The sequence below is a fragment of the Lepisma saccharinum genome, chromosome 8 (assembly GCF_977018435.1).
Source record: "Lepisma saccharinum chromosome 8, izLepSacc3.1, whole genome shotgun sequence".
NCBI lineage: Eukaryota > Metazoa > Arthropoda > Insecta > Zygentoma > Lepismatidae > Lepisma > Lepisma saccharinum.
The window spans coordinates 87,041,598-87,067,036 of record NC_139236.1 but is presented as its reverse complement, the minus strand read 5'-3'; the positions used below and the strand labels follow the sequence as shown (position 1 = coordinate 87,067,036).

Below are 25,439 nucleotides of genomic sequence, written 5' to 3'. Positions count from 1 at the left end.
ATGGCACATTGCATACTGGTTTGGATCCCTCTTTAAACTGTTGGTCCAGTCCCAATTAGCTTACCATAGTGTACAGCACACTTAAAAAACTTTCCAACGACAGGCGTTTTGTTTCAATTTTTGAAGCTCCCACTGCGGAAAACCATAAACTAATATAAAACAAAGAGAATAAACTTGGTGATGGACAATTTGCTTCGCAATACTTACGCATTCTACCCTGTGTGTGTCTTTTCCAACTCTAATGTGCAGATCCATCCCTCTGGCGCAGTCGCCTTGTAAACAAGATGTCCTGGGTTCGATACCCGGTGGAGGCACATAGTGGTTCGGATCCCACTTTAAACTGTAGGTCCAAATTATTCTTACTGTGCATAAAGTGGACTTAAAAGACCAACTCAAACAAACAAACAAACAAACTCTAATGTGCAGATGAATGATGAAGACTTACCCACATTCGAACCTCTATATCAATCCTATCTTGCGGAAGCCCCGATATGTCACATGTTCCAACACAAGACTTCAAAGTCTTCCACACGTGGACAAGTCTCCCTTTCTCAAAGTTGTGACACGATTTGCATGGTGTCTGTGGTAAATTGCGAAACCTTCAAAAGAGGGGGGAAGGGGGGACACGAAAGAGCACTTCAAAAGACACATGTGGAGAGGCGGGCACATCCTGCCCTATACTGTTACAATGTAAACGTCATTGTCATTGCTTAAGGCTCTGGCACGACGAATGAAATCTCCTCACTTTCACTGGTTTCTTCCCTTGTGTTTGCTTTTTCTGACGAGAGAGGGCAGCAGAAGTGAAGGTGGAAAGGAGGCTGGAATAATGACCGAAAGGCTTCTTGCATTCCTCCTATATAAGCCTCTTTACCATTGCTCGAAATGTGACGTCATCACTAGTGCAACAAAAGGCAAAGGCAGTTAAAACACAGCGTCCGTGAACCTAAGTTTCGTATGTCCGGTACATTTTGCCGCACAGCTGTATTGTACGGCAGTCCCTAGAGGATCTTTAAGTCAACTCGTCGTTATACGTATCTTGCCATCTTTAGTGGCTGGGGATTAAAAATGTATCGCTTGCGTTGGTCAAGTTCGAGGAAAGAAACGTGAAGTGTAAAAAACCACTTTCGATCACTAGTACAGTGGGATCCATGAGTATTACCGTGCAAATCGTCCATCTTCATGTTCATGCACTTTATTTGACCCAATAAGAACTTCAAGAATTAAAAGAAAACTCAAGACAAGCTGTTGACAACTTCTGCACCAGTATACATAAAAATCCATCGCTTAAAAGCACACAGGATGTAAGATAAAAATTAATGAAAATAGTCATGGACAATTTGCACGGTAATACTCATGGATCCCACTGTACGAGGCTAGACTAGGTTGCGTCACAGCCCAGACTAGTGGCGCAATAACAGGTGTGGAGGGCAGGGTGACATTCCCTCCCCCCCCAACCTTGGACGGAAATGAGTTCTAGGGGAGGCAAGGGGGGGCAAACATTGACGGCCAACTGTACTTGCAGGGGGCAATTACCGCCCACAACTTCAAATTTTATACAAATAAAAATACTTTTCGTAAAATTTTCTTGCTTGCTTCGCTCGCAATCCCTGCCTGCTTTTCTTAGTCTTATCAAGTTCAGAACCGTAGCTAGGGGGCGGCGGGAGTTGGCCCTGGGCACCGAACGATCTAAATGGAAATAAGTTGTAAAATTGATTGATTGATTTACTAACAGAAAGGCTAATCGGGACTGGACCTACACTTTAAAGTGGGATCCGAACCACTGTACCATGTGCCTCCACCGGGTATCGAACTCGGGACCCCTTGATCACAAGACGACGATGTCACCACTACACGATCGGGGTGGCACAAAAGTTGTAAAAGAGAGAATGCATTGGCGTCGCGTGAAATTATTTGCGCCCTATTAAATCAACAATCGCTACGCTCGCAACATATTATTATCTGTAATGCATTGTAAATTACTTGACAGAGAAATATGACTTGTCTTAATTGATTTTGATTTAAATGCATGAATAATTGTTTTGGAAAAGGGAGCATGCACATTTGAGAAACAATTTATGTATTTTTTGCTGTTGGTTTATTGTGAAATGGATAAATTGGTTGTGTAATGTATTTAAATAATATATGTTGTATATAATATGAATATGTACACAATTTAGTGTCCACGTCGCTCCATGTTGCATAACGTGAAACATATATCGTGCATGAAAGTAATACATGTTAATGTAAAAAATAATAATATTTGGAATGCATTTATAAAGCATTTTCTGTCTTTCAAAAATAGCTTGTGTGCTTGTTTTCCATTATTAATGTGGAATTGAATGTGTTGAAAAAATAATTCAAATCATTTGTTCGATCTCAAACGCTATAGCACCAACTTCTACCCCCTTTTTGCATAATTTACGAGGGCAATAACATCTTTGATACTACTACTACTACTACTACTACTACTACTAATAATAATAATAATAATAATGTTTTTCCCGGCTTCGAATCCCGGATTGGGCATGGATGTTTGTCTGTGTTCATTCATGAATTCCATCATATCATCACTCATCCCCATTTTCGTAAATTAGCCAAAAGTGCCACAAAAGCGAAGTAAAATATAGTAAATCAATAATAACAATAATAATGTTATAACACTATTATTAACATTTTTATTATAAAAATTATTATTATTATTAGTATATTTATCCTGGTACTTGCCCCCCAGACAAAATTCGTGGTTGCGCCTCTGACCACACCATACATACCATGGTTTACATCCATGAAGGAGGTCTCTGAACGAAAGCACAAGACAGACTCAACGTTGGTAGTCATTAATCCATTGCAGGCAAGGACGTATTTACAGGGGGTTCCAGGGGATCCGCCCCCCCCGAAATAGTTACCAAGTAAAATATTTATTAAAAAAATAACTACTTGTTCACAGTTTGTTGTGAATCAGTTTTACATTAACAGTTGTCTGCGAAAATTTGTGCATAATTATTGATAAGTCAAAAATAAAAATTATTAATACAGCTACGACTTTGATGACGCCAAGATAAATAAAAATATATACATGATCGTAATTCATAAAATAATATTTAGGGACTTTACTTTCACTAGCTGGAATAACGATAATTTTCTTATTTTACAATTCTTGCAGTTTTCTATTATTCTGACATTTATCTCTTTGGTAAAACAGATGATTTTTATACGAATTTTAGTGGTTTTGTTCAGAAATAAGCTGTTTTTTATATTTTTTATGACTAAAGTTTCCTCTTTAATGTATATTTATTGAACAATGTATGTACAAGTTAATAAGGAAATAGAATAACTGTGTACTGTAAAATGTAAAAAGTAATTAAATCACAGCTCATGTTGTGGATCGAGTAGAAAGGTCATCTCAAAGATATAATAATAAATTCGCAAGGCTTATTAACTAATTATTATTATTATTATTATTAATTACTTCTTCTATTCATGTTTATGTCAACGGGCTGACACCTCTACAAAATTTCTGGTGACGTCTGTGAATGTAAATTAAAAAATACAGTAGTACAATAATTATATTGCTGCCGAGTGATTAGCACAGCGTTCTAAGATGTCCTGGGTTCGAATCCAACCCTGAGTAAGGTTGTTTTTATATATAAGTGTCCCTTCATCAATTTAATCATATCATGACTCATTCTTTTCTCCACGATTATCCAAAAATTGCTGAAAAGCGAAGTAACAATAACCAAATCAATTATATCGCTCTTTATAGCTTTCGAATAATTGTAAGATTATACCGAAACAACGTCAGAAGGCAAAAGTAAAATAATTTCTGTCGATGAAGCATGTTGCGCAGAATCTTACCACAGAATTACATAATCCTTACCACTCAATGCGTCAATCCAGATTATTTTATTTTCTACGATCGTCACACCATCTGGGTCTTGGAAGAACTTGACGTTGAATGCTCGTTCTGAATGTAGTTGCAGAATGCTCCAGTAGATGGCGTACGGGATTGCACTTTTCGAAACTTGGAAATTTCCATCTGCGTGATCTGGATGTAACATATAGAAAAAAGAAATCTGTGCAAGGGAAAGCTGTATATTTTAACAGTTTAATGTAAGTTCTCGTATTTATGGACGACATTGAAGGTTGTGTAGTTTGCAATGAAAGTAAGGGAAATCTACATAATAACTTGCATGTTGTTTATTTACTTTGCGAGTGATTATGCAAAGAATAGTCTATTGTCCACAGTCAAGTGTCTTGAGACTTCCATTTTTATGACAGAGAATAATGTACGTACAGTGGGTTCAAGAGAGAGATGCATAAATATTGCAAGTTTAGAAGCATTTAGAAAATAAAAGCAAGCCATTAGGATTATAGCAGGGAATCGTGCAAAACGTTTAAGAAATACAAAATATTAACCCTCTCTTCACTGTACATATATGAAATGTCATTATGCGAGAAAAAATATTACGCAACGAAGTTCAATAGAACACACATACAACACCAGAAACAAACAGCTTCTAAAGCCATACTTCACCAGGCTAACATTAGTTCAAGAAGGACCCGAACAGATGGCAATTAAAATATTCAATAACCTACCAAATGATATAAAAGCAGAAAATATGACAAGTGTAAAAAACAAATTTTAAAAAACTATTAGTTAATAAGGAATATTATAGCGTTAGTGAATATCTAGATTGTAAATTATAGAAAGTTTGTAATTATATTTGTATATGAACTGCACTGAACCCTCCAAATACCAATGTATATGGTTTATATGGAGTAATACATTCCAATTCAATTCACTACCTCTCCCTGAACTGCAAGTGAAGGGTGCATCAAGGTTATTAGAAGTATAGGTTGGGCCAATCCGTTGTTTACTCGTAATGACGAAACGACGGTAAGAGGTGAATTTATCCATGAAATTAATTCCAAATCTATGCGCTAGTGTTGCACTATGCAGATAGGAAACCATGCCAGAAACTGAACACACGAAATCGAGTACACTAATGAGCATTTCCACCCATTTACATTTTGTGGCTTCAGACAAATTGAAAATAAATATAGATAGGTATTTATTGTTATGCGGGACAGAATATTTTTGATCGGAACGGGAATTTTTTTTAAATCCCGACATTCGTAACGGGAAATATTCGCAATTTCTCGACTAGTCGGGAAATCTCAAATTCTCATTTTCACCTTAAGTGATTTTCTTTGCATTTCTGGAATGAAAACTAACAATTTCCGATAAGTTCCAGACACTTGCAATGTAGAAAACGTCAAGAATTAATACCGTTTTAAAATGACCATTCGGTATTTCCCGACTGCTCGGGATCCAGAAATTTAGGGAAGTCATTTGCTGAAGTCGTGATAGGGACAGAATTTTTCTTTCCTATCCCGGTCCTGACTTTCCGAGATACCGCACACCACTTGTTATTATTATTTATTTTAGTTCAGCACAAGATACATTTTCCAAGTACGTTGAACATAATATATACGTTATGTACGTTTTTCAAAAGGATTCTTCGGTCACCGAGCTTTGGATTCGTGTGGAAACGCTAACGTGAATCATGCTAATGCTAGAATCTGCAGTGCGCATTTCTGCCCAGAAGATTATGTACGTAATCTGAAAAGTCAACTTTTAGGTTTACATCGAAGAAAGATCCTTAAGCAAGATACCTTCGACTCCTTATTATGAGCAGGAATGTTGGGAGTACAATCCTGGTAAATACTTCGCCTATCATTTCTTTGCCATTGGTGTACAATTCTCTCTCGCTTTTTCCCTACATATTCACATAAAGCAATAAAAATACAAACTGTTAACTTTTCATTCCATTTTGGTTATTTATTAAACGGTACGTCTTTGTATTTATATTTGATAAATTTACTTTGCTCTTCCGGCCATTTAAGTCAATTGAGATTATGAAGAAGTGATAAAATAGATGAATGGTCAATCCCAGTTCCCCTTACTTACAAGAGCGACCACAAGAAAAAGAACCTTCCTCCTCTTCCGTTTAACTCGGACTATAAGAGAGCATGCTCCACTCTCCCCCTCCCCTCCACACTGGAGTACGGTGCACAGGAGTCGCGAGTCTGCGCAGGTTTCTTTGCTTGTGGTTCCACTATACATTGTGGTTGCTACTAGTTAGTTCATTGACCTAAGTTCTTGGAAACCTTGGTTCCATCATGGACGTCACATACGAATGATAAATCGCATTTTGGAGTCACTATTCATTTATTTATACATGACGTCACGTAACTGCAAGAAGAAGCACCAGTAAAGATAATCGCCACCAGAGTTCCAGTTACAAGCTAACTGTACATTGAAAAACAGAAATTTTCACTAACTTCCAGTACGTGCTAACATGAACCTTAACTGAACATTGAAAAAACGGCCCTAAACAAAAAAAAAAAAACTCAAATAATGAATTCGACAATGTAAATCATTTGATGAAGTGAACTAATTCTGAGTGGACTAATCGCAAAGGACATAATCAGCTCAGATCCTATTACTTCTTCATGGTATGTGACGTAAAGTTCCCGCCCAACCGTTTGACGGTGTTAGTGGTTATCGCATCTCCTTTTCCATAGCCTGTAGTACACAACCTCATCTAGACATTGTTCTTGTTCTGGTGTTTAATATCTGCATACTGCAACATTGTCGTTTTGTCATTTCACGTGACTTCACATTGAAGTGATGCATTCACTTGGCCGGTCACACGTCATCGCACGCAAAAACTTCAACCGTTACCATGGTTTTGGGCCAGGGCTGGGGTGCATGTTGTCAGCAGTAGATGTCACTTGCGACTGGGCAAAAATCAGATGTGTGGCAACACTGTTCGGTTATCTTATCGCGTGGGATTTAGATAAGCCTGTGTACTCATAGTTATAGCTCAGTTTAAATAAAATCTCTTATTTATATTTTCGCAGGAAGTGGTCCCGAACGGCAGAACCGGAAGTGTGAATGTCCTGGCAGACAGAGGTCATCATGATGGTAAGTACTATACTTCATGTTATGTAGTTAGTGGGTGTCGCTATACAGTACCGCAAACTTTCACAGATGCGTAGCAGAGGCAAGTCGTCAGAACTGGTCCCTCACCGTAAACAGATTTCCTACTAACTTGGTCGCTATGTACAAAACTGCGAATTCTTATTGCTTTCCAACTGGGTGGCCAATTATTTTTTTAAGGTTTGTCCTGGTACCGCTCCCGCCACTCGGTGGTGGGTCGTCTGCTAGAAGACCTTGGCAACCATCACGTGAGTGCTTGCACCTAGTGACAAGGGCGCTGGAGACAACACGTGCTTGTTGTTATTTTAGATTAAATGTTCGTGTTTCATCAAGGATGGCACTGTGTATTCTCGCATGCCTTAGTGAGCGACTTTTTGAGTCCTCATTTGATAGTCATTGGTATACAGAAAGGCATATACCCCTTTTCAGATAATTAAATGACAAACAGGAGCTTCTATTTAAGCAACAGGTCATTGCGCAATGAACCATTGCATTTAAATCTCCCTCCGCTCGAACGTTAGGTCGCGTGTGTTTACCTAAGAAGGCTCACAATCATGTGTATCCACTAATATGTATTTCGGTGACGTAAGTGAAACTCGCCTACATGTTGGCCACAGCGCGCCAGAAGAATAATTATTGGGGAGCAGAGCAGAGGGATGATATTTTCTAGGGGTCCTCTAAATATCACATAAAAATGCGTATTTGGGCTAAAAGAACATATATTTGCCTGCGTCGTCACTGGTTTGCTGAAACTTGAGACGTAAATGTGGGTGTTAACGTCATGATGCATTTTCTTCACTCCGTCAGGGTTGGTTCAGTAGATCCTTGCGAAGAAATATTGGTATGTGGGATTTCAAAATCCCTTTGCCATTGTCAACTGCCTACCCGTGTGTCTCGCAAGTTTGGCTTACGTAAGTTCCGGAAAGTCAACACGACTATTGGATATCTCTGCTTAACAGGGCTGCGTTTGCTCCCAAGGTTCCATTTGCGCTCACCAGACGGTAGAAACTTTGAACGGAAGTCCGTGGGAGGCGCTTCGACCGTTGTGGCGCGTTTTCCGATTTGATTTCATAATAGAAAGAGAGAAAATGAAGCATCTGCGCATCGATGCGATATTTACAGTGCGTCTGTGTTGTCGCTCAAAAAAATCTGTCTCTTTCGGGTATCTAAACATCACTTGCACCTTACCCTTGATATTTCTCAGTCAGTCCAGGAGAATACTGCGATGCTACTTTCAGTGAAGGCTGAAGACCTGGACGTCAAGAAGGGGATCAACGGGGGACACACCCCCTAGAAAATGAATATTGACCTACAATTACATATTTAACGCGCATAATTTCATTTCAAATATAACTTATTGAATTATTGCAAGGGCATTGCAGGAACCTGGAAACTTCAAAGTGAAGGAAGGTTTTTGAAAGACTATTAACTATTATAAGGGAAAACATACCTCGTTTGCCAGCCCCTAGGAAAATCATTTGGACGACCATGGTTATGGTGGTACAGAGACGGTCTTGTAAAAATTGTGACGAAGACAGGATCAGATCACCGACCTCTGTTGCGAGGTGTTTGAACTGCGAGCTACGAGGCCAGGGGTCCCAGGTTCAAATCCTGACCATGGCATTGGCGTTCTTTGTGAGTGTTCCTTCATCAAAAATATCACATCATGACTTATCCTGGTATTCACGATTAGCTAAAAGTGGCAGAAAAGCGAAATATACCAAATCATCAATCAATTACAAAATCAATCCATTGGTATTGATTGTCAGCCTGTGGTGTTTCGGTTGTAGAAATATTCAGGGTAAAATTCCGCTTCTTGAGAGCTTGTAGCATCGAGACGATGCGTCAAAACGAAAAGAATGTTGTTAAGAGAGGTTTTAGCTTTAATACCCTCTTTACGCGGTGAAAATTTCGTGCTGTGATATGCTGTGTAAATATGTTGTTTATATTACTATTTCGAGATTCTAGACAAGACCGAGAATGCGAGACCAAGACGGAAACGAGACGGGTGTTCGTAAATCGAGACGAGACTGTAGCAAGTCTCGTCTTGATATCATCCATAACTAAGGCCACTTGCGTTCTGTTGACCTCAAACCTCTCAGTCGTGATTAGTGTCATTGTGCATATAGGTGACTTTCATTAAATCTAACATATACATCTCTCTATCTTTTTTTTAGAAAGTATATATAAAAATTTATGTGTGTGTGTGTGTGTGTGTGGGTGTGTTTATTTGTTTGTTCCGGCATAACTCTCGAACGCCTGGAGCAATTTCACCAAACTTGGTACACGTATCACTTGCAATCTGGAAATAAATACTGTGCGGGTAAGACACCCCTGGCACCTCTAGGGGTGCTATGTAAAAATAATCGAGAACCACTGATATTAAATTCCGCACAGACAGACATCCGTGACTCTATGCAATCCGCACAACGATAGTGTTTCTCGGGTTGTCTAACATTCAGGCTGTGTTGCGAATGGAATCCATAGTTTTCGTGACACTCCGAATGCGGTTCAACTCCAAGTTCATCACGGTGAAAAATAAAATGCCACAAACGACCTAGATTAGTGTCGAATCCATAGTTTTCGGAGTCGCTAAGCTAATTGGTGACATTCACGATCACATTTAAAATTAGTTACATTTTACATTAGTTAGAATTCATTATTTTCCTGTCTAATACAAGATTGGGAAAAATAAACACCCGGGCAACGCCGGGTAATCAGCTAGTATATATATATATATATATATATATATATATATATATATATATATATATATATATATATAACATGCATTTCCTTTAGCATAGGTCGTTTTAAGTTTTTTCGTAAGGTCCTTTGAAATTAGTATAGCTCGCTAAAGCCCGTAACACCCTTCAAGCTAGTCAGAGAGCCTGAGTTTCCGGCGCAGGATTAACCAACCATCCGCAACAATATGCGCAAACGCCAATTTTCGTCCAACTGGGCGGAGTCTCGTTCAAGGCCATGTCGCGACTCTCCTCGGACATTCACACAACATTCGATCGCGAGTGTTACCGAAGCGTGGCATTACTGTGCGTTCCTGCACCAAGGCCAGAATGACAAATATGCATTTCTCGCACATTAATGAATTCTTCGTGTAAGGGATAGGTTAGGAATCAGCCTGTGCCTTCCCCAAACCTTTCACCTTTCCTTCAGCTTGGCGCACGAAGCGAGAAACATGAAGTATTTGGCAAAGGAAGCGGGGAGAAAGCAATTATGGCTTAGAAAGGAGTGGAAAAGGCTGTAAAGTGAGATGTGCATTCGTACCAAGGACAAACGTGTCGTTGAGTAGGGGCTATGCGTGATTGTACAGGTCTCTGCTCCCGAGCTAATAGGCGAACAAACAAGAGTCTGGTTTGCAGTCATGTTTAAAGAGATTTCGTTCTGCAGCGAAACGTCGCAATTCGCCATTCATTGTGGAAGTCATGGAGCAGTGATATTCTTAGCCTGGAGGGAAATTTCCCTCTCGTACGCCGAAAAATTTCCCTTTTTTAACAAACAAGAAACACACCAAAAAAAATAGTTGGTCGCTAATTCCAGAGCTTATCCAGAACTTTCGATCTATACTTCATCCACTGTAGAAACGAATTTAATGTATTCGAAACCGTCTGGGAAATAGTTTCGTGCTCGTAAATATATTAAACATAGCTCTATAAATGAAAGCTTGGCCCAAGTTCCTTTTGTTTTATTGCGATTTCATCATGCTGCGAATGCATTTTTTACATGGTTCGATTTCGATGTGCGTCTGTTAGCACATACTGCGGAGTTTTAGCGATTACTTAAGGTTTTGTTCAATATATGCTTTCGTGGTTAGGTTAGGTTTGGTTCCCTTAGCATTAAAATAAAGTCCCTAAATGCATTCTACTAAGGTTCCGATTTACTTCTACATTCATTCCCACGCTTCTACGATATTTACTGTCACTTGTCGATGGAGAATATCTTGTCCATGAGAAGTGCGTAAGGTAATTTTCAAGTTGTTCTTTTTTTCAACATAAATAACTTTTTTTCGAGTCCAAACAGTGCTCATTACTTTAAGGAAGGTTCAAATTTTGTGTGACAATGATTTCCAAAATTCTACGTCTTTGTGCTGGAGAAATCATAAAACAATCGGAACCGTTACCGAAAGCTTGATTTGTTTCATAAGTTACAAGAGACTAGTTGAATAATTTGATAAAATCTGTTTGGTAGTTTTACCGAAGGAAAGGATAAAGCAATTAAGTGCTAATAAAGTTTACTTCAAGGTTGCATAAAATACTCCACAAGATTTTTCTGTGCAAGTCATTCACATCCTTTTGGTCATGATCTGAAAATACAGTTTTGTTTCGTATGGTTCAGATTATATATATTTTTTTATGTTGTGACTAATTTTACTTTAAAATCACAGATTAAAAGCGATAAATAGTGGCCTGCAAGGAAACCTCAAAGTAGGCTTCACCCAAAGAATTTTAAGTTTACTGGAAGAAAAGCAAATTTACCACAATTTATTATTTAATCCATTGCTAGAGATCTCAACTAAAATAACATTCTGCATTTACACTGACCATATTACGATTAATGACGTACTAGCTAAAAACACAATGTTAGGTAATCTCTATCTCTTCCCTCTCCATATATATATATATATATTATTTTATCTTTTATGTGTATATATAAAAATGGATGTATGTGTATATATGCGTGTGTTTGTTTGTTGAGCAATAACTCTCAAACGCCTGGAGCGATTTCAACCAAACTTGGTACACGTATCACTTGCAACCTGGAAATAAATACTGCGGAGGTAAGACACCCCTGGCACCCTTAGGGGTGGGGTGGGATGGGGTGACGTGAAAATAATCGAGAACCACCGATATTAAATTCCGTACAAACAGACATCCGTGACTCTATGCAATCAGCACAACTATGGTGTTTCTCGGGTTGTCTAACATTCAGGCTGTGTTGCGAATGAAATCCATAGTTTTCGTGACACTCCCAATGCGGTTCAACTCCCAAGTTCATCACGGTGAAAAATAAAATGCCTCATTTGACCTAGATTAGTGTCGAATCCATAGTTTTCGGAGTGTCTAAGCTAATTGGTGACATTCACGATCACATTTAAAATTAGTTACATTAGTTAGAATTCATTATTTTCCTGTCTAATACAAGATTGGGGTAAATAAATGCCCGGGCAACGTCGGGTAATCAGCTATATTAAATATGTAAGATATGGTAGCAAACGCATTAAAATTAACGAAACAACAGGTGAGGAGAAAAATAAACCTAAAACAATTTTGAAAATGCAGAAAAAACGGCAAAAACTACTGAAAAATATCCTAAAAGGCAAGAAAATGCAAAATAAAACAATATTTTCTGGTTCTAACTTAAGTAAAACGGACTATATCAGTTTAGCAGCTCATCAACTTCCTAGCCCTACTCATAATAGGCTATATGATTAGGGCCTCCTTACTGACGTAGTGGTAACGTCATCTTGTAATCAAGGGGTCTCGGGTTCGATACCCGGTGGAGGCACATAGTGCTTTAACCTGTAGATCCGCACAACGTAGACTTCAAACAAAACAAAAATAAAAGAAGCGGAAAAAAACAAAAGAACAGTGAATGAGAAATAAGCATTGGTATAGTGCATTAATCCTTTTTTTTTTTTACACTTTTTTATATACTTCTCCCTTTTCCCTTTACTGTCAATTTTTTTCCCAAGAATATCCCGTTCGTGGGAAAATTCCCTGCTGGAAACAAATTGCAAGAACCCCACTATCGGCGCTGTCGCTGGGGTCGAGATAATTCGTCCGCCATATTGCTCACGCCGCGTAGAGCAAACAGAACAAGGGAAGTCCCACCGCCCTCAATGATTTGCAAAGAACTGAACGAAGGACAAGGAGTTATGGTCTTTAATTCTTAGACAGGTCAGTGGCTAAATAAAGACTGTAACGGATGACGCAAAACCATTGTTAGCTGTGGGCTAAGGTGCTGAAACAATTCTTCAGAGTAAAATAGAATTTGCTTGTATCCTTAATGTTAACGTGATATCTCGTAGGTCTCCCCGATGTCTTAATGGTAACCATGTACGTAACTTGGGGAGTGGGAGGGGGTATCAAAAAGTTTTGTATCCCATAACGTTCATGGACTATTTTGCTAAGCAACAGTTAAATTTGCGAAATCATAAAAATTACTCATTTCTAGGGGTAGGATTTTTATGACATAAAAATCACCAAAATATGCAAAATAAAATATGCTCTTATGACCTAAACTTTTACAAAATATGCACTAGAATTTGAAAAATATGCCCTTATAAGTGGACTGTTTCAAACATCAATATCTAAGTGCTGAGATATTTTCACATATTTACTATTTTTAGTTCACTTTATGGGCCCTGAGTTGCAATGCACAGTGAATACTTTCTCTGAATATTCAAATAAAAATGAAAAAGATTTTTCTACAGTCCACAAAAAAAACCTCTCGAGTAAACATGGAACTAAGAACGAATCTACTTCGAAAATGACTGTATATTTCTTGAAAATGCAAAAATATGTTGAATATGACCGAAAATCCATCAAAATATACTCTATCACGCAGAAATGGCCGAATATGCCAGAATATGCCCTTAAAAAGCTCCTTAGTTTTATTACTTTCTTCATAATATGAATTTCTATATGTTTGGGGAATACGATCACCCTTACCAAAAGAAATATGCTAAGTCATAAAAAATCCTAGGCCTGACTTAGCTTCTTGGGTCTGAGAAGGTTAACAAAAGTACCATTGACTTGCAAATTTTAATGTACCTATGGAGGGAAATGCCTTCTTTGCCTCCGCCAAGTAATGCCTATGGTGGTAACGCTGTCACCTTGAAATTGAAATTAGGGGTTCTTCTTGTGTGTACGCATTGCTTGCATTGTAGGATTATTTCTCTTGTATCTTACATCCGTAAACTACAAGCGAAATTATTTAAGCTGTAGGTCCAGTCCCAGTTAACCTGTGTATAAAGTGGACATGAACATTTTCGACGTGAGATCAGGGGCGTGCCAGGACGAAAGTTTGAGGGTTGTCAACCACCTTGCCGGCCCCCTATTTAAAATCAATGTTTTCTCTATTGGGGCATAAATATAATTTTGAAAAAAAATCATTGAATCCTTTCATTGGTAGTTTGTAGATGATGTTTCATTATTAGTAAATGAGATAGAAAGCAAAAAATTAGCGTGATATATCATGGAAACATTGAGAAATGTCATTGACACTTCGTAAATGATTTTTTCACTCTCATATGACATAAAAAAAGTAAAAGATGGTGTGTCATATCTCAGCGTTGATACGTTATGAATGAATCTTCAACTAGTTGAGATAACGAAGGATTAACACCGTGATATCTCAAGACAATATATTTATGGATTTCTATGAAACTTTATCTCTGCGACGAGAGGCGCCAACTTTTAACATTATCACCAAGTTAGAAAAAAAATTAGCCTACATAAATAATGCATTGTGAAAATAATATGTTTACCTTGGTACTGACTCGGCTTGTTTACTTTAGTTTATTCTATTTTTATCTTATTTTTTGTGTTTTTAACACTGGTGTACTGTTTTACTGTTGTTTCTTTGCGGTTTAAAATGGCTTCTGCTGTACTGGAATTTCAATAAATAAATAAATAAATAAGGGGTGGGCTCAAACACTTGATTAACCTCATAAAATTCTCTACCATATATTTTTTTAAAAAAATTCTGTTATTTACTGTTTTCAATAAGCATTCCACCACGAATCACAATAATAAATAATTAAAACTATTGGGTGGGCTCTGGCCACACGGGCCCATATATGTTGGCGCCACTGTCTGTCACAATGATATGACTGAATTCATAAGGTAACATTGAAGTTTGTGGAAGACAGTAAAAAATATAAGAAAAATTTCGCAGCGACTTGTCTGAAAGCTCTGAATTACGAAGAACAAAGGCTCGGGGTATAGCTACGCGCCTTCTTTTTAATGATAGAGGTTTAATTTCAAACCCTCAGGAAAAATTTCAAGGGTCAGTGACTAAAATTATAGGGGCAACTAATACATATTAACATTACCGAATGTATCGGCGCCTTTCTTGTATTCAGTGCAAGAAATACAGGCACGTGCATCAGGCCAATGTGCTTCCTCTGAAAAGCTGATTACTGCAGCTACACCTGCCGTAAATTCCAGGAACTAGGCAACAACCGCCTATTAAAAAAAAAGGCAACGACCCTATCGGAAGCATGGCCAGACGAATAATGGTTGCACACATTCGCAAGGTGCACTGCTCGGATGGTAGGAAGGCAAGACATGTGATGGAAATGATCAAGAACCCCCTTTACATTTTCCATAATCTGGTCGTAACAGATGCAGCTCCTACGGGATTCATGAGTGTGTGTTTACTAAGATCTCCAACCAGGCCTATCTGGAGTGACGTAACGTCCCAGAATGAGAATGTTCGGTAAACAGACACATTGAGGTGAACGAACCGGTTGCTTGTCTATAAGGAGGCTCGCACGGAGCGAAGCAATATCACTTCAATGTCATCAGTTTTTTTTCTTCTTGTCTTCCCTTCTGTTATCGCTTCTCGGCTTTCCACATTTGCTTTTGTCGCCAAGGCGTCGGTCATGCGATGTTAGAACGTGGACCCTCTGAAGGTCAATCTATTCTGATCGGTTGCACATCGCTTGTGCGATAACCAAATCGGAAAGGTTTGAGATGGATCTCTTAAATATGGATGGCCTGTCGAGGTCGCGAATCTAAAGGACGGGTCGCGTCCAGGCAGACTGAGATTATGCTGGAAGAAGAGTATTTAAAAAAAGGAAGGCACGTCTCATCAACTGCTAAAGGGATTAAGTGGTAAAAGGAAATGTATTTCTATCATCATTAATCCCGTTCACGATTGTTCCTCTCGTCGTTAATGCTGTTCACAATTGTTCTTCTTGGCGTCAATCCGGTTCACGATCGTTTCTCTCACGGTTATTGCTGTTCACGATTGTTCCCCTCGACGATAATCCAGTTCACGATTGTTCCTCTTGTCGTCAAACCGCTTCAGGATTGTTCCCCTCTATGATAATCCAGTTCACGATTGTTCCTCTCAGCGTCAATGCGGTTCACAATTGTTCCTCTCGTAGTTAATAAGGTTCACGATTGTTCTTCTCGTCTGTAATGCTGTTCACGGTTGTTCCTTTCCTTTCGTCCTTAATGCTATTCACGGTTGTTCCTCTCGTCGTTAATGTGGATCACGATTGTTCCTCTCACGGGTAATGCTGTTCACGATTGTTCCTCTCATCGTTAATGCGGTTCACTATTGTTCCTCTCACGGCTAATGCTGTTCACGATTGTTCCTCTCATCGTTAATACGGTTCATGGGTGTTCCTCTCATCCTTAATGCGGTTCACGATTGTTCCTCTTATCATTAATGCGGTTCAGGATTGTTCCTCTCACGGTTAATGCGGTTTACGATTGTTCCTCTCATGGTTAATGAGGTTCACGATTGTTCCCCTCACGGTTAACTTGGTTCACTATTGTTTCTCCCGGCGTCAATCCGGTTCACGATTGTTCCTCTCGCCCTCCCGGGAAAACATGCCTCCCTATGCATTCGCACAATTATTCTCCTGGAGGTCGTCAATGGATAAGAAATCCAAAATCCATGCGTTTCATAAATTTAAAAGCATTGATCCATTCAGCCACCATATTGAAGCAGTTATCTGGAATGTTAAGGGGGGAGTCGCACACATCAGAAAAATGGAGGCGGAGAATCGTGATTTACTGTTGGCAAGAGATACATATAAGTTATATACAAATCAAGGTAAGCGCGTCGTTATTTACAACAAATTGCACGCAGCATCTCTTTACATCTCGTTATCTCCCACTTTTACAACATAATTGCACTGTACATGTTTTATGTTACCCTGTAGCCTCAATAAAACACTCTGTTAGGCGCTTTGTCGAAGCTTTCTACATGTTTTTTTGCACACTTGCGATGGAATTGTGGTTTTATGATGCTTCCCCCCAAAAACAGCAAACTGAAAAAAAGATGCTCATAGGTAGGTTAGAGGTGAAAACATTCTGATACAATAAGGTAGGACATTTTATATTTTATGTTCACGTGCTCGAGAAACGAGGAGGGGTGGGCCGCTCTGCTGACCGCTTCTAGAAATTGTTATCGTTCATTTCAACTTACTAAAAACACAAAAAGCTTGTTATTTTTATAGTCAATAAGAGTTACTCAGTTAGTACGTATTTGAAGAGAATAATCATACTGATCTTATTTGAAAATAAGATCCTTAGGAAAATCTTTGGACCTAAAAGGGATGAGGTGACAGGTGAGTGGAGAAGGTTACATAATTTAGAACTACATAATTTGTATTCATGTCCAGATATTATTAGAATAATTAAATCAAGAAGACTTTGGTGGGCAGGCCATGTGGCACGAATGGGAGAGGAAAGAGGAGTTTACAGGATTCTTGTTGGGAAACCTGATGGTAAGAGACCTGTAGGAAGGCCAAGACGAAGATGGAGGGACATCGTTGAGATGGACCTAAGGGAAATCGGTAGGGATGGAAAAGAGTATATAGAACTTGCTCAAGATAGGGAAAGATGGAAGGCCTGTGTTGCTGCAGCCACGAACCTTCGGGTTTAAGAAGGCTAGAGAGTTAGTTAGTTAGTTAGTTAGTTAATCATACTGAACAATGGGCTAGAGTAGTGATCGCCAAATCGTTGTTGTCAGTAGCTCGTGAATGGTTTGAATGGACTGACAACGAACTTGATGGAAACTTTTGCAACGTCGGTCTTCATGTTAATTGGACCCGTATCATAAGCGGAGATAAGTCCAACCAATAAGTTGAGCTCAAAACAATCACACACGCCCTCATGTGGGACAAAACGTTGTCATTGACAATCACTTGTGGAAAAAAAAAAAGAATGAGCCGAAACAAAAATCCTTATGTGGCGTTCGAATCTCTTGGCCGGTATAAACTAACGGTATCTCTGTAACTACCAGATGCAATTTGTTTGACTAGACCTCGGATTTTAGGATGTTAACCTATTTTTTCCTTTACAGGTATGGAAGAAATAAAAAGTTATGTCAGCGTTTCGTTAAAAAACGCAAGAACTGATGAAGTTTTATAGTACCTAAAAAGCCTATTTTGCTTGTTAGAACCTATTTTAGGTTTATGCGCCTAAATCAAGCCTTTTTCTAGGTTTTCATATATTTTTAAGGGTTTTACCTGATTTTTATGGCACACAGAGGCATTTGCTTTGTTTGTTTGGTCAGGAAAAATATTCAATGACGAACGTGTTTGAAACGTACTCTCTGTCGAATTCGCTTCCTCCAAGCCCACGGTGATTTTTCAAAGCTCTAAACAAAGCAAAATGTCTGGTGCCACTGCTACCTGTACAATCCAAAGCGGTCTGATCTGTGTGGTCTTGCTCACTTTCGCGTCACTTCGTGGCATTCACACCTTGCAAACTAACATTTCGTCACTGAAGTTTGCACCACTGACTATGTTTTTGTTGAAAGATTATTTTCAGCATATAAAGGCGATCCTCACAGACAAAATTGCAGATTTTGCCATCGCCGTAGGGTTAGGCAACACACATAACGTTATGCAAGATAGTGCGTATTTCAAAATATAGGTGTCCAATTTCCATTGCTGGTTACTATACCTAATCAGCATTTTCCAGGAATTTTGAACAATTTTAAGTTTTTTGAACCTACTTCAGGATTTTTTGAGCCTAACTTAAGATTTTTAGGACCTATTTTAGGATTTATTTAACCTATTTTTAGTATTTTTAGAGCCTACTTTAGGAACCTAAAAATCCCAGATCTAATTAGTTATGACAGACCACAGGCGGATCCTTGGTAGCTCGCCATGTGTTGGTAAATGTAAAGAGAAGTATTTGGGAGAGTTTGGAAATCTCTTGGCTAGAGCGATAAAAATTGAGTGTAATATGTAGGAGCCATACCATTCCTTTCATTCCTATGATTTTATGCAAATAAATGGTTTCATGAGTTTTCTAAAATCCAAAAATTAGATTTTTATGTCATGGGTTACACAACATACGTTTCATGATTGAAATTTTGCCTAACCATAAAAGCTCATTCTTGAACGAGGTGTGTAAAGGTAACAACAAATTAGAATGTATTTCAGTACATTAACTGCATGACATGTAAAAATACAATGAAAAACAGTTGTGCTGGATATTCGCTGGATATTCCAGCAATCAGATGGATTGAATATAAAAGTCTCTCCAAGGTTATAATACTAATACTCGTATTTGAAATAAAATGGGATTATTTCTATTAGTTTGATATTTATTGTGTAATCGTAATAATAATTGTTATTGTTATTTCTACTTTTCAAGTTTTATCAACTGCCTGATACCCCTTAAGAAAATTTCTAGATAAGCTCATGTCTATGTTCGATGATTACTCATGAGTAATGCTCGGAAGTTGAAGACCTATAAATTGCCAAAAGAAGACCTTTAAAAAGACCTAAAAACTGGAAAAAGGACGTATAAATGTGATCCAAATTAAATGTGATCAGTTTTAACCTCCCCACCCCCTCCCTCTGCGCGGCACCTTCAGATCTTTGCAGGTGTGTGCTGTCTGGTCCTATACACCGTGCTGAAAGCTTCAAAACAAGATAAAGTTGCCACTTACAGCGCGACCTTCCAGAGAAGTTACGGTTAAAGGACCTTGTGCCGTACCTGCTTCAGTCGTCCAAAAATGTTTTTCTCTCGTTTCAGGGATCGGTTCAAATATATTTATTTATTTTATTTCTTTACTACAGAAAGGATGTTTAAGAGGTGATGAACTGATGATGATTCGAATTGAGAATGTGAAAACGTAGTCGAAAGAAGATGAAGTTGCAAAAAAAGCCGTTAAGACCTAAAAAAGGCTAAAAAAGGACCAATAATCGAAAAAGCGCCGAAAAAGGCAAAAAAGGACAAATAAAACCCACCTTTTTCTGGCCTACAATGACCCAAAATGAACATATATTTTGTTGTGCCTCGTCTTCGGACACTAGGGAAAAAAATGATTTTTTCTCAACTTCCGATCCCTACTCATGAGTTTTAAAGAGCGTATTCGACTTTTTACACCAGAGTGGTTATCAAGAACTATCATATTTTATTTATAACTACTCCATTTCCAACATGTTTCTGTGTTTACGGTGTGCGAGTTCCCCAGCATGCAGTATTTATCTCTATCGGGTTGTTTTCCCTCATTTTAAGGTGTTTTTGTCTAGTGAAGGTTTTTTTTCAGCCTAAGGTTTATTCCCTTCGGGATATTTTGCAAAGTTTTATATTTAGCATAGATTTTAGACAAGGGGGAAATCCAAGCATCACGAGATGGGCTTAAAGCTACGTGTCCTTCTGATATCCACATCCATTATTTTAAATAAACTACGGAAACTATTGTAATACACTAAAGGCAACATAAAATATTATTAACGTCAATACAAAATATTGTGTCATTAACTGCAACATAAAAGTTTTGTGACACACTAAGGGCACGACAGGAAATATTATGTTACGGCAAAGACAGCGCAGATAATGTTGCGTTATTCTAGGAACAGCTCCGAAAATATCGTGTTACTCTAAGGACATCTCACAAAATCGTGTGTTATTCTAATGACCGACCAGAAAATATCGTGGTACGCTAAGGGCATCACAGGAAAACAAATCTGATAGATTAAAGCTTGACGCCCACTGAGACGCGGCGAAACGCGGAAATTTCCGGCAACAGAACTTCTGTTGTCTGCTTCTATTGAAATCAAACGGTGTAACGCCAACTTCATGGACACGTCCGGAACCGAAGCACGGAATTTCCGGCTAGAAGTCTGCATGTTATCTTAAGGGTTATCACCCACCGGCACGCCGGAAGCGAAACTGTTCCGTTGGTGGGCGTCAAGCTTAAGGGGTGCCGTGAAAAAGGGTATACCACTTTCAACGGAGAAAGAACGAGAATCATTGCTTTAAATTGTTACATAATAAGAAACCACAACACCGTAAACTTATGGCTCATTTTTGTCGTAATTTTACGTCACGCCTGCTTGTTTCACATGGTGAAGTTACACCAAAGCTCACTGGCGCGCTTAGAGCAGGCTAGTGGGGGTCACAACGATGTCGCAGAGAAAACGTTCATATGTGAAAGGATCTCGGCTCCCATTCATTATCTAATACTTTCGCGACTACTGTCGGCGTGCATTGCTGTAGTGAGACGGCATTTCTTACATTTTCAAACACGGGCGTAAGAAGCGTGGGGACAAGGAGACAGGTCCCCTCCATTGTAGCAAAGACAGGCAAATTTTTCGTTTACTTTTTTCTTTTTACCCAGTGGGAAATACAAGATATGAAAAGTAGTGGACAACTTATTTGCTAGTACAATAAAACGCAAGGATAACAGTAGGAAATTTCCTTTGCTGTTTTCGTTCTATTATATTTTCTGTGAGGTTTTATGGAAAAGAGCAAAAGGTCACCTCTGCTTCTTGTTTCGTTTCTTTGAACACCACGTTGCGTTTAAGGGGCTACAGCCCCGGACCCCAGTTTGCAAAGTGGTCTTTCCTGGGGGTAAAATGCGTTGAAAAGAGCCACAGAATGAAAAAAACTGAGATATTTGAAATGTGCTAACAATATAAAAAAATATACACTCATATTTTCTCTCTTCGAAAAACCGACATATTATTCCAAAATCATATGCTTAGAATTCCATCAAGAACATTTGCTTGAATCTTTATGTGCTTTACTTTAGCTGTTGTCTTGGAATTCCAAATAGTTTCGTTGCCACGTAAGCCTATTAAACTATTGCTAGTATCTAGACAACAGCTATAGCAATCCACATAAAGATTCACATGAATGCTCTAGAAGAAATTCTAAGCAGATGTAATTTTGCCGATTTTGGAATGTCGTAGCGGTTTTTCGAAGGGAATGGAACTTAGGAAAACAGCTGCCCTGCTGTCGGTCAAAGGTCCAACCATGGGTAGTCACTGTGTTGTTTGTCCTAGGCCTCCACACATGTAAATATTTGCCTGCATAGAATGAAAGAAGCCGACCTTCGTGGTAGAGTGGTTATGACAGCGCGCTACAACAGCAGGGGTTCCGGGTTCGAATCCCGGCTTGTGAATTGGTGTTCTTTGTGAGTGCCCCTCCGTCAGTATCATCCGCATCGTCGTGGTTAGCCAAAAGTGGGAGAAATGCGACGATCAATAACGAAGAATGCAAGAAGCGATGGGCAATTTGTCTAGTACTGCACTATGTACATGTACGATGCTGATATCAAAACAGTGTTGCAAGCCCGCCCACTTTATAGACAGATGGCAGATAGGAACACAACTACGGCTATCGCTGCGTTAGAAGCTGTCGCGGCGTCAGTATCGGGCAATGACCCTTTATGCACTTAACAAATCAATATAGATAATACTCACCAGTGGCGGATGTAGCGGGAAAACGTGCTAGAGGTGGAGGAACACCTAGGGGAAAGTTTACGAGTTGGCAACCCTGCAAGGAAACAACACCTTATCTCTTTCGGCTCCACAGGACAGGCAGGCACTAGTCACTTTCGATGGAAAAAGTAGTTCTACTTAGAGCTGGCAGCGTACACCCGTCTCACAACTCGCTTGTTCCCCCCCCCCCCCACCTTTCCCCACTCCTCCTTGCCGCAATGGAGTAGGTTCATGCCTAACTGACCCACATAACTTCCATAAACTGGATATACGGTCACGTGAGCTTCGATTTTCCCACGTGTTCCGCGTCGGAACCAACGAAATCTACTTTGCTCCGTTTTCCCGTCGATCCGAGCTTTTGCTTTTGCCAGGAAGAGACTTCGTCTTCCTATTCTTCTTTGCTTTTTTCTTTTCCTGTTTCACTCCACTTGCGGCCCATTAGAGCGTTATTCACGTGTTTTTCTTTTAGCCTCGACGTAAACACACTTTGAGGAACGTTTGGAATCACAGAGGACGCTGCTGCTGAATTTTTCAACTCTGGATATTCGGATTGGAAAGCTACTGACTGACTCAAGGAACTGAAAGTTTTTTTTTTATTTCGTTCCGTTGCGAAATAATAAAATTATTTGGGCTTCCAACCTGCTCTATTTCACCTTAGAGGAATTATACTTTCTTTTTTACCAGTGCATTTCTTCATCTTTTCCTACATTTTTTCAGGAAAAGTTGGGTTAAGCCCCCTTATCTCTTCTAAGGACCCCACTTACTCACTGCCCGATATCCGGACAATTGTGAACAAACCAGTTTCGAGCAATCTCTCTCTCTCTCTCTTCATTTCTTTCTATGCAAAAAGAGAAGAAGATAATACATTTTTGTTGAAGGAATGATGAAAACAAAGAAGTGTGATGCATATAAACATGTCAGAGGAATAGTCTAAGTCTTGAAGCTAGATATTCTCAGGTTATAGAAGAGATGAATTCTGGAGAAGATTCTAAGTTTTGGAGAACTAACATCACCCACGTCTTCGGAGACTGGAGCTCTGTCGGTCCTCGGTAGATGGCATGTCAATCGGATGTAGCGTCTTCTCGGCAGTCCGCGCTTTTGGCTTTATAAAGCAAGCACCGGATAAAACACGGATGATAATATTAGTTCCGGAAAGCTCGGAAACTTTTCCAGATTTCGGCCGAGCAGTCTCTAAGTAGGTATTAATGCCGGTAGAAGTAATTAAAACTGATTGTAATACAATAGAAGATAATACACTCATGAGAATCAACTAATTTTGTTACAAGTGGACATAAGAAAGTTGAGGAAGGGGAGAAAATAGAAAACTCACAAGAAATTAACAGAAAAAGAACACTGTTGAGAAAGCAGAAATGCGAGTGTAGAGGGAAAAAATCGTATTCATTGACGAAGAGTGAGCATTCGAAGAAAGCAAGACGAAAACAAAGACAAAACGAAGATGAGTTTGCAAGTTGGTCTGCTTGTGCGACATGCTTACCTCGTCGCCGACATACATTCATTTGTTTAATGGCTCTAATTACTTTAGGAGTGTTGTCTGACGACACAGAGCAACCCATTGCTGAAGCACTGGGCCTCTCTCTCTCTATTTCACACACACACACACACACACACACACACACATTCACGAAGATTCTTTCACAAAGAGCTTCGACAAGAGAGAGAGAGAGAGAGAGAGAGAGACGCAGTACATGATAAGGACACTGACCCAGACACCGTATGCTGTTCCTAACACACACACGCACAAGCGAAAGGCTTAAAAAATGCGTGCGTGGGTTTTATGTGTGCACGACCTGCCATCACAAGGTTACTATCTGCCAAGTCGTAAAGGCGCGCACACCTCGTTTTCGTACGAGGATTTTTTTTCGGCACCGAATTTTGTGTTCCCCATATGCGCTAATGTAACCTGAAGATTCTTGGCTCCCAAGAAGCTTTGCTTGAATTGAATAAAAAGTACTGGGACTACGAGTGTGTATTGGGGGAGCAGGGTGCATTATGTCCCCTAATTTTTACAAACCAAAACACATATTGTGGCAAAAGTTACTGAATTTACCAATATTTTCCTTGTCTGCTGGCTCTACAGAAGCGTCTGCTTCCCACGCTCTCCTATTCTTACATCTCAGGGCTTTATTTTAAAAATTTAACTATGTGCATGGGCGTTTTCACTGGGTGAGTGAAGGTGGGTTTTAGCCCCCGTGAAATAGTCTGTTCTTTTTTTTCAGCCGGAACGGTTATTTACTCGCACAGAAGCGAAAATTTGCAATGGATTTCTGGAGGATGTTATTTTGAATTTAGTATTTTTGAAAATTACGGCGATCGACATGGTCCACCCCTAATATATTTTGATCATTCAACGTTAGTGAAGTCATTTTTGCTGGGGCATCACAGCAAATTGAAGCACGAAAAGGAGGTGAAGTAACAGAAGATATGTTAAAAGTGTGGAAAGTCTATTAGAAGGAACATATTTTTTGTCAAAATTATAGTAGGCTGAAGTTTATGAACTATATGTAATGCTCTGTATGTATGTTTTAAAATAAGAGGAAAGTTAAGAAAATATGAAAGTAATACATGGTCAGAATCACTTGTAGCAGAGCAAGAATCACACACATACGGATAAGAAGTGAGAAAGAGAAAATGGTAGAAGAAGAACAAAGAATAGGAAAGAAAGAAATAAGCTAGGAGAAAGAGAGAGAGGGGGCAAATTATAGGAATGATAAATAAAGAGAAAGGCGAAAAAGAAAGAGTAGAGAATGGAATAAAGGGAAAGATATCAAAGGAAAATAGTGGAAGAAAGAGAATGGCAAAGAAAGAACTAGATACAGACCAAAAGAAGAAGCAAAGAGAAAGAGAGAGAACATGGGAAGAAATAGAGAGGTAGAAAGATATAGATAGAGGAACAGAAAGAAAGAGAGAGAAATTGAAGAGATGCAAAGAGGAAAAGAAGAAATCAATAAAACTGCAGTCAGGATT

The 25,439-nt window shown here is 39.1% G+C and overlaps 1 protein-coding gene across 3 annotated transcripts in view; it reads right to left on the bottom strand.

Annotated features, from left to right (window-relative positions):
• LOC145991267 (solute carrier organic anion transporter family member 74D-like) overlaps window positions 1–25,439 on the bottom strand; it is a 150,316-nt gene that overhangs the window by 59,406 nt on the left and 65,471 nt on the right. The window contains exon 1 of one of the 3 annotated variants that reach the window (XM_083127242.1): window positions 22,437–22,552. The exons of the other annotated variants lie outside the window; for them this stretch is intronic. The gene's annotated coding sequence lies outside the window, so the exon portion shown is untranslated. Of the gene's footprint in view, window positions 1–22,436; window positions 22,553–25,439 lie in introns of those variants that run through there. 3 annotated transcript variants of the gene reach the window in all.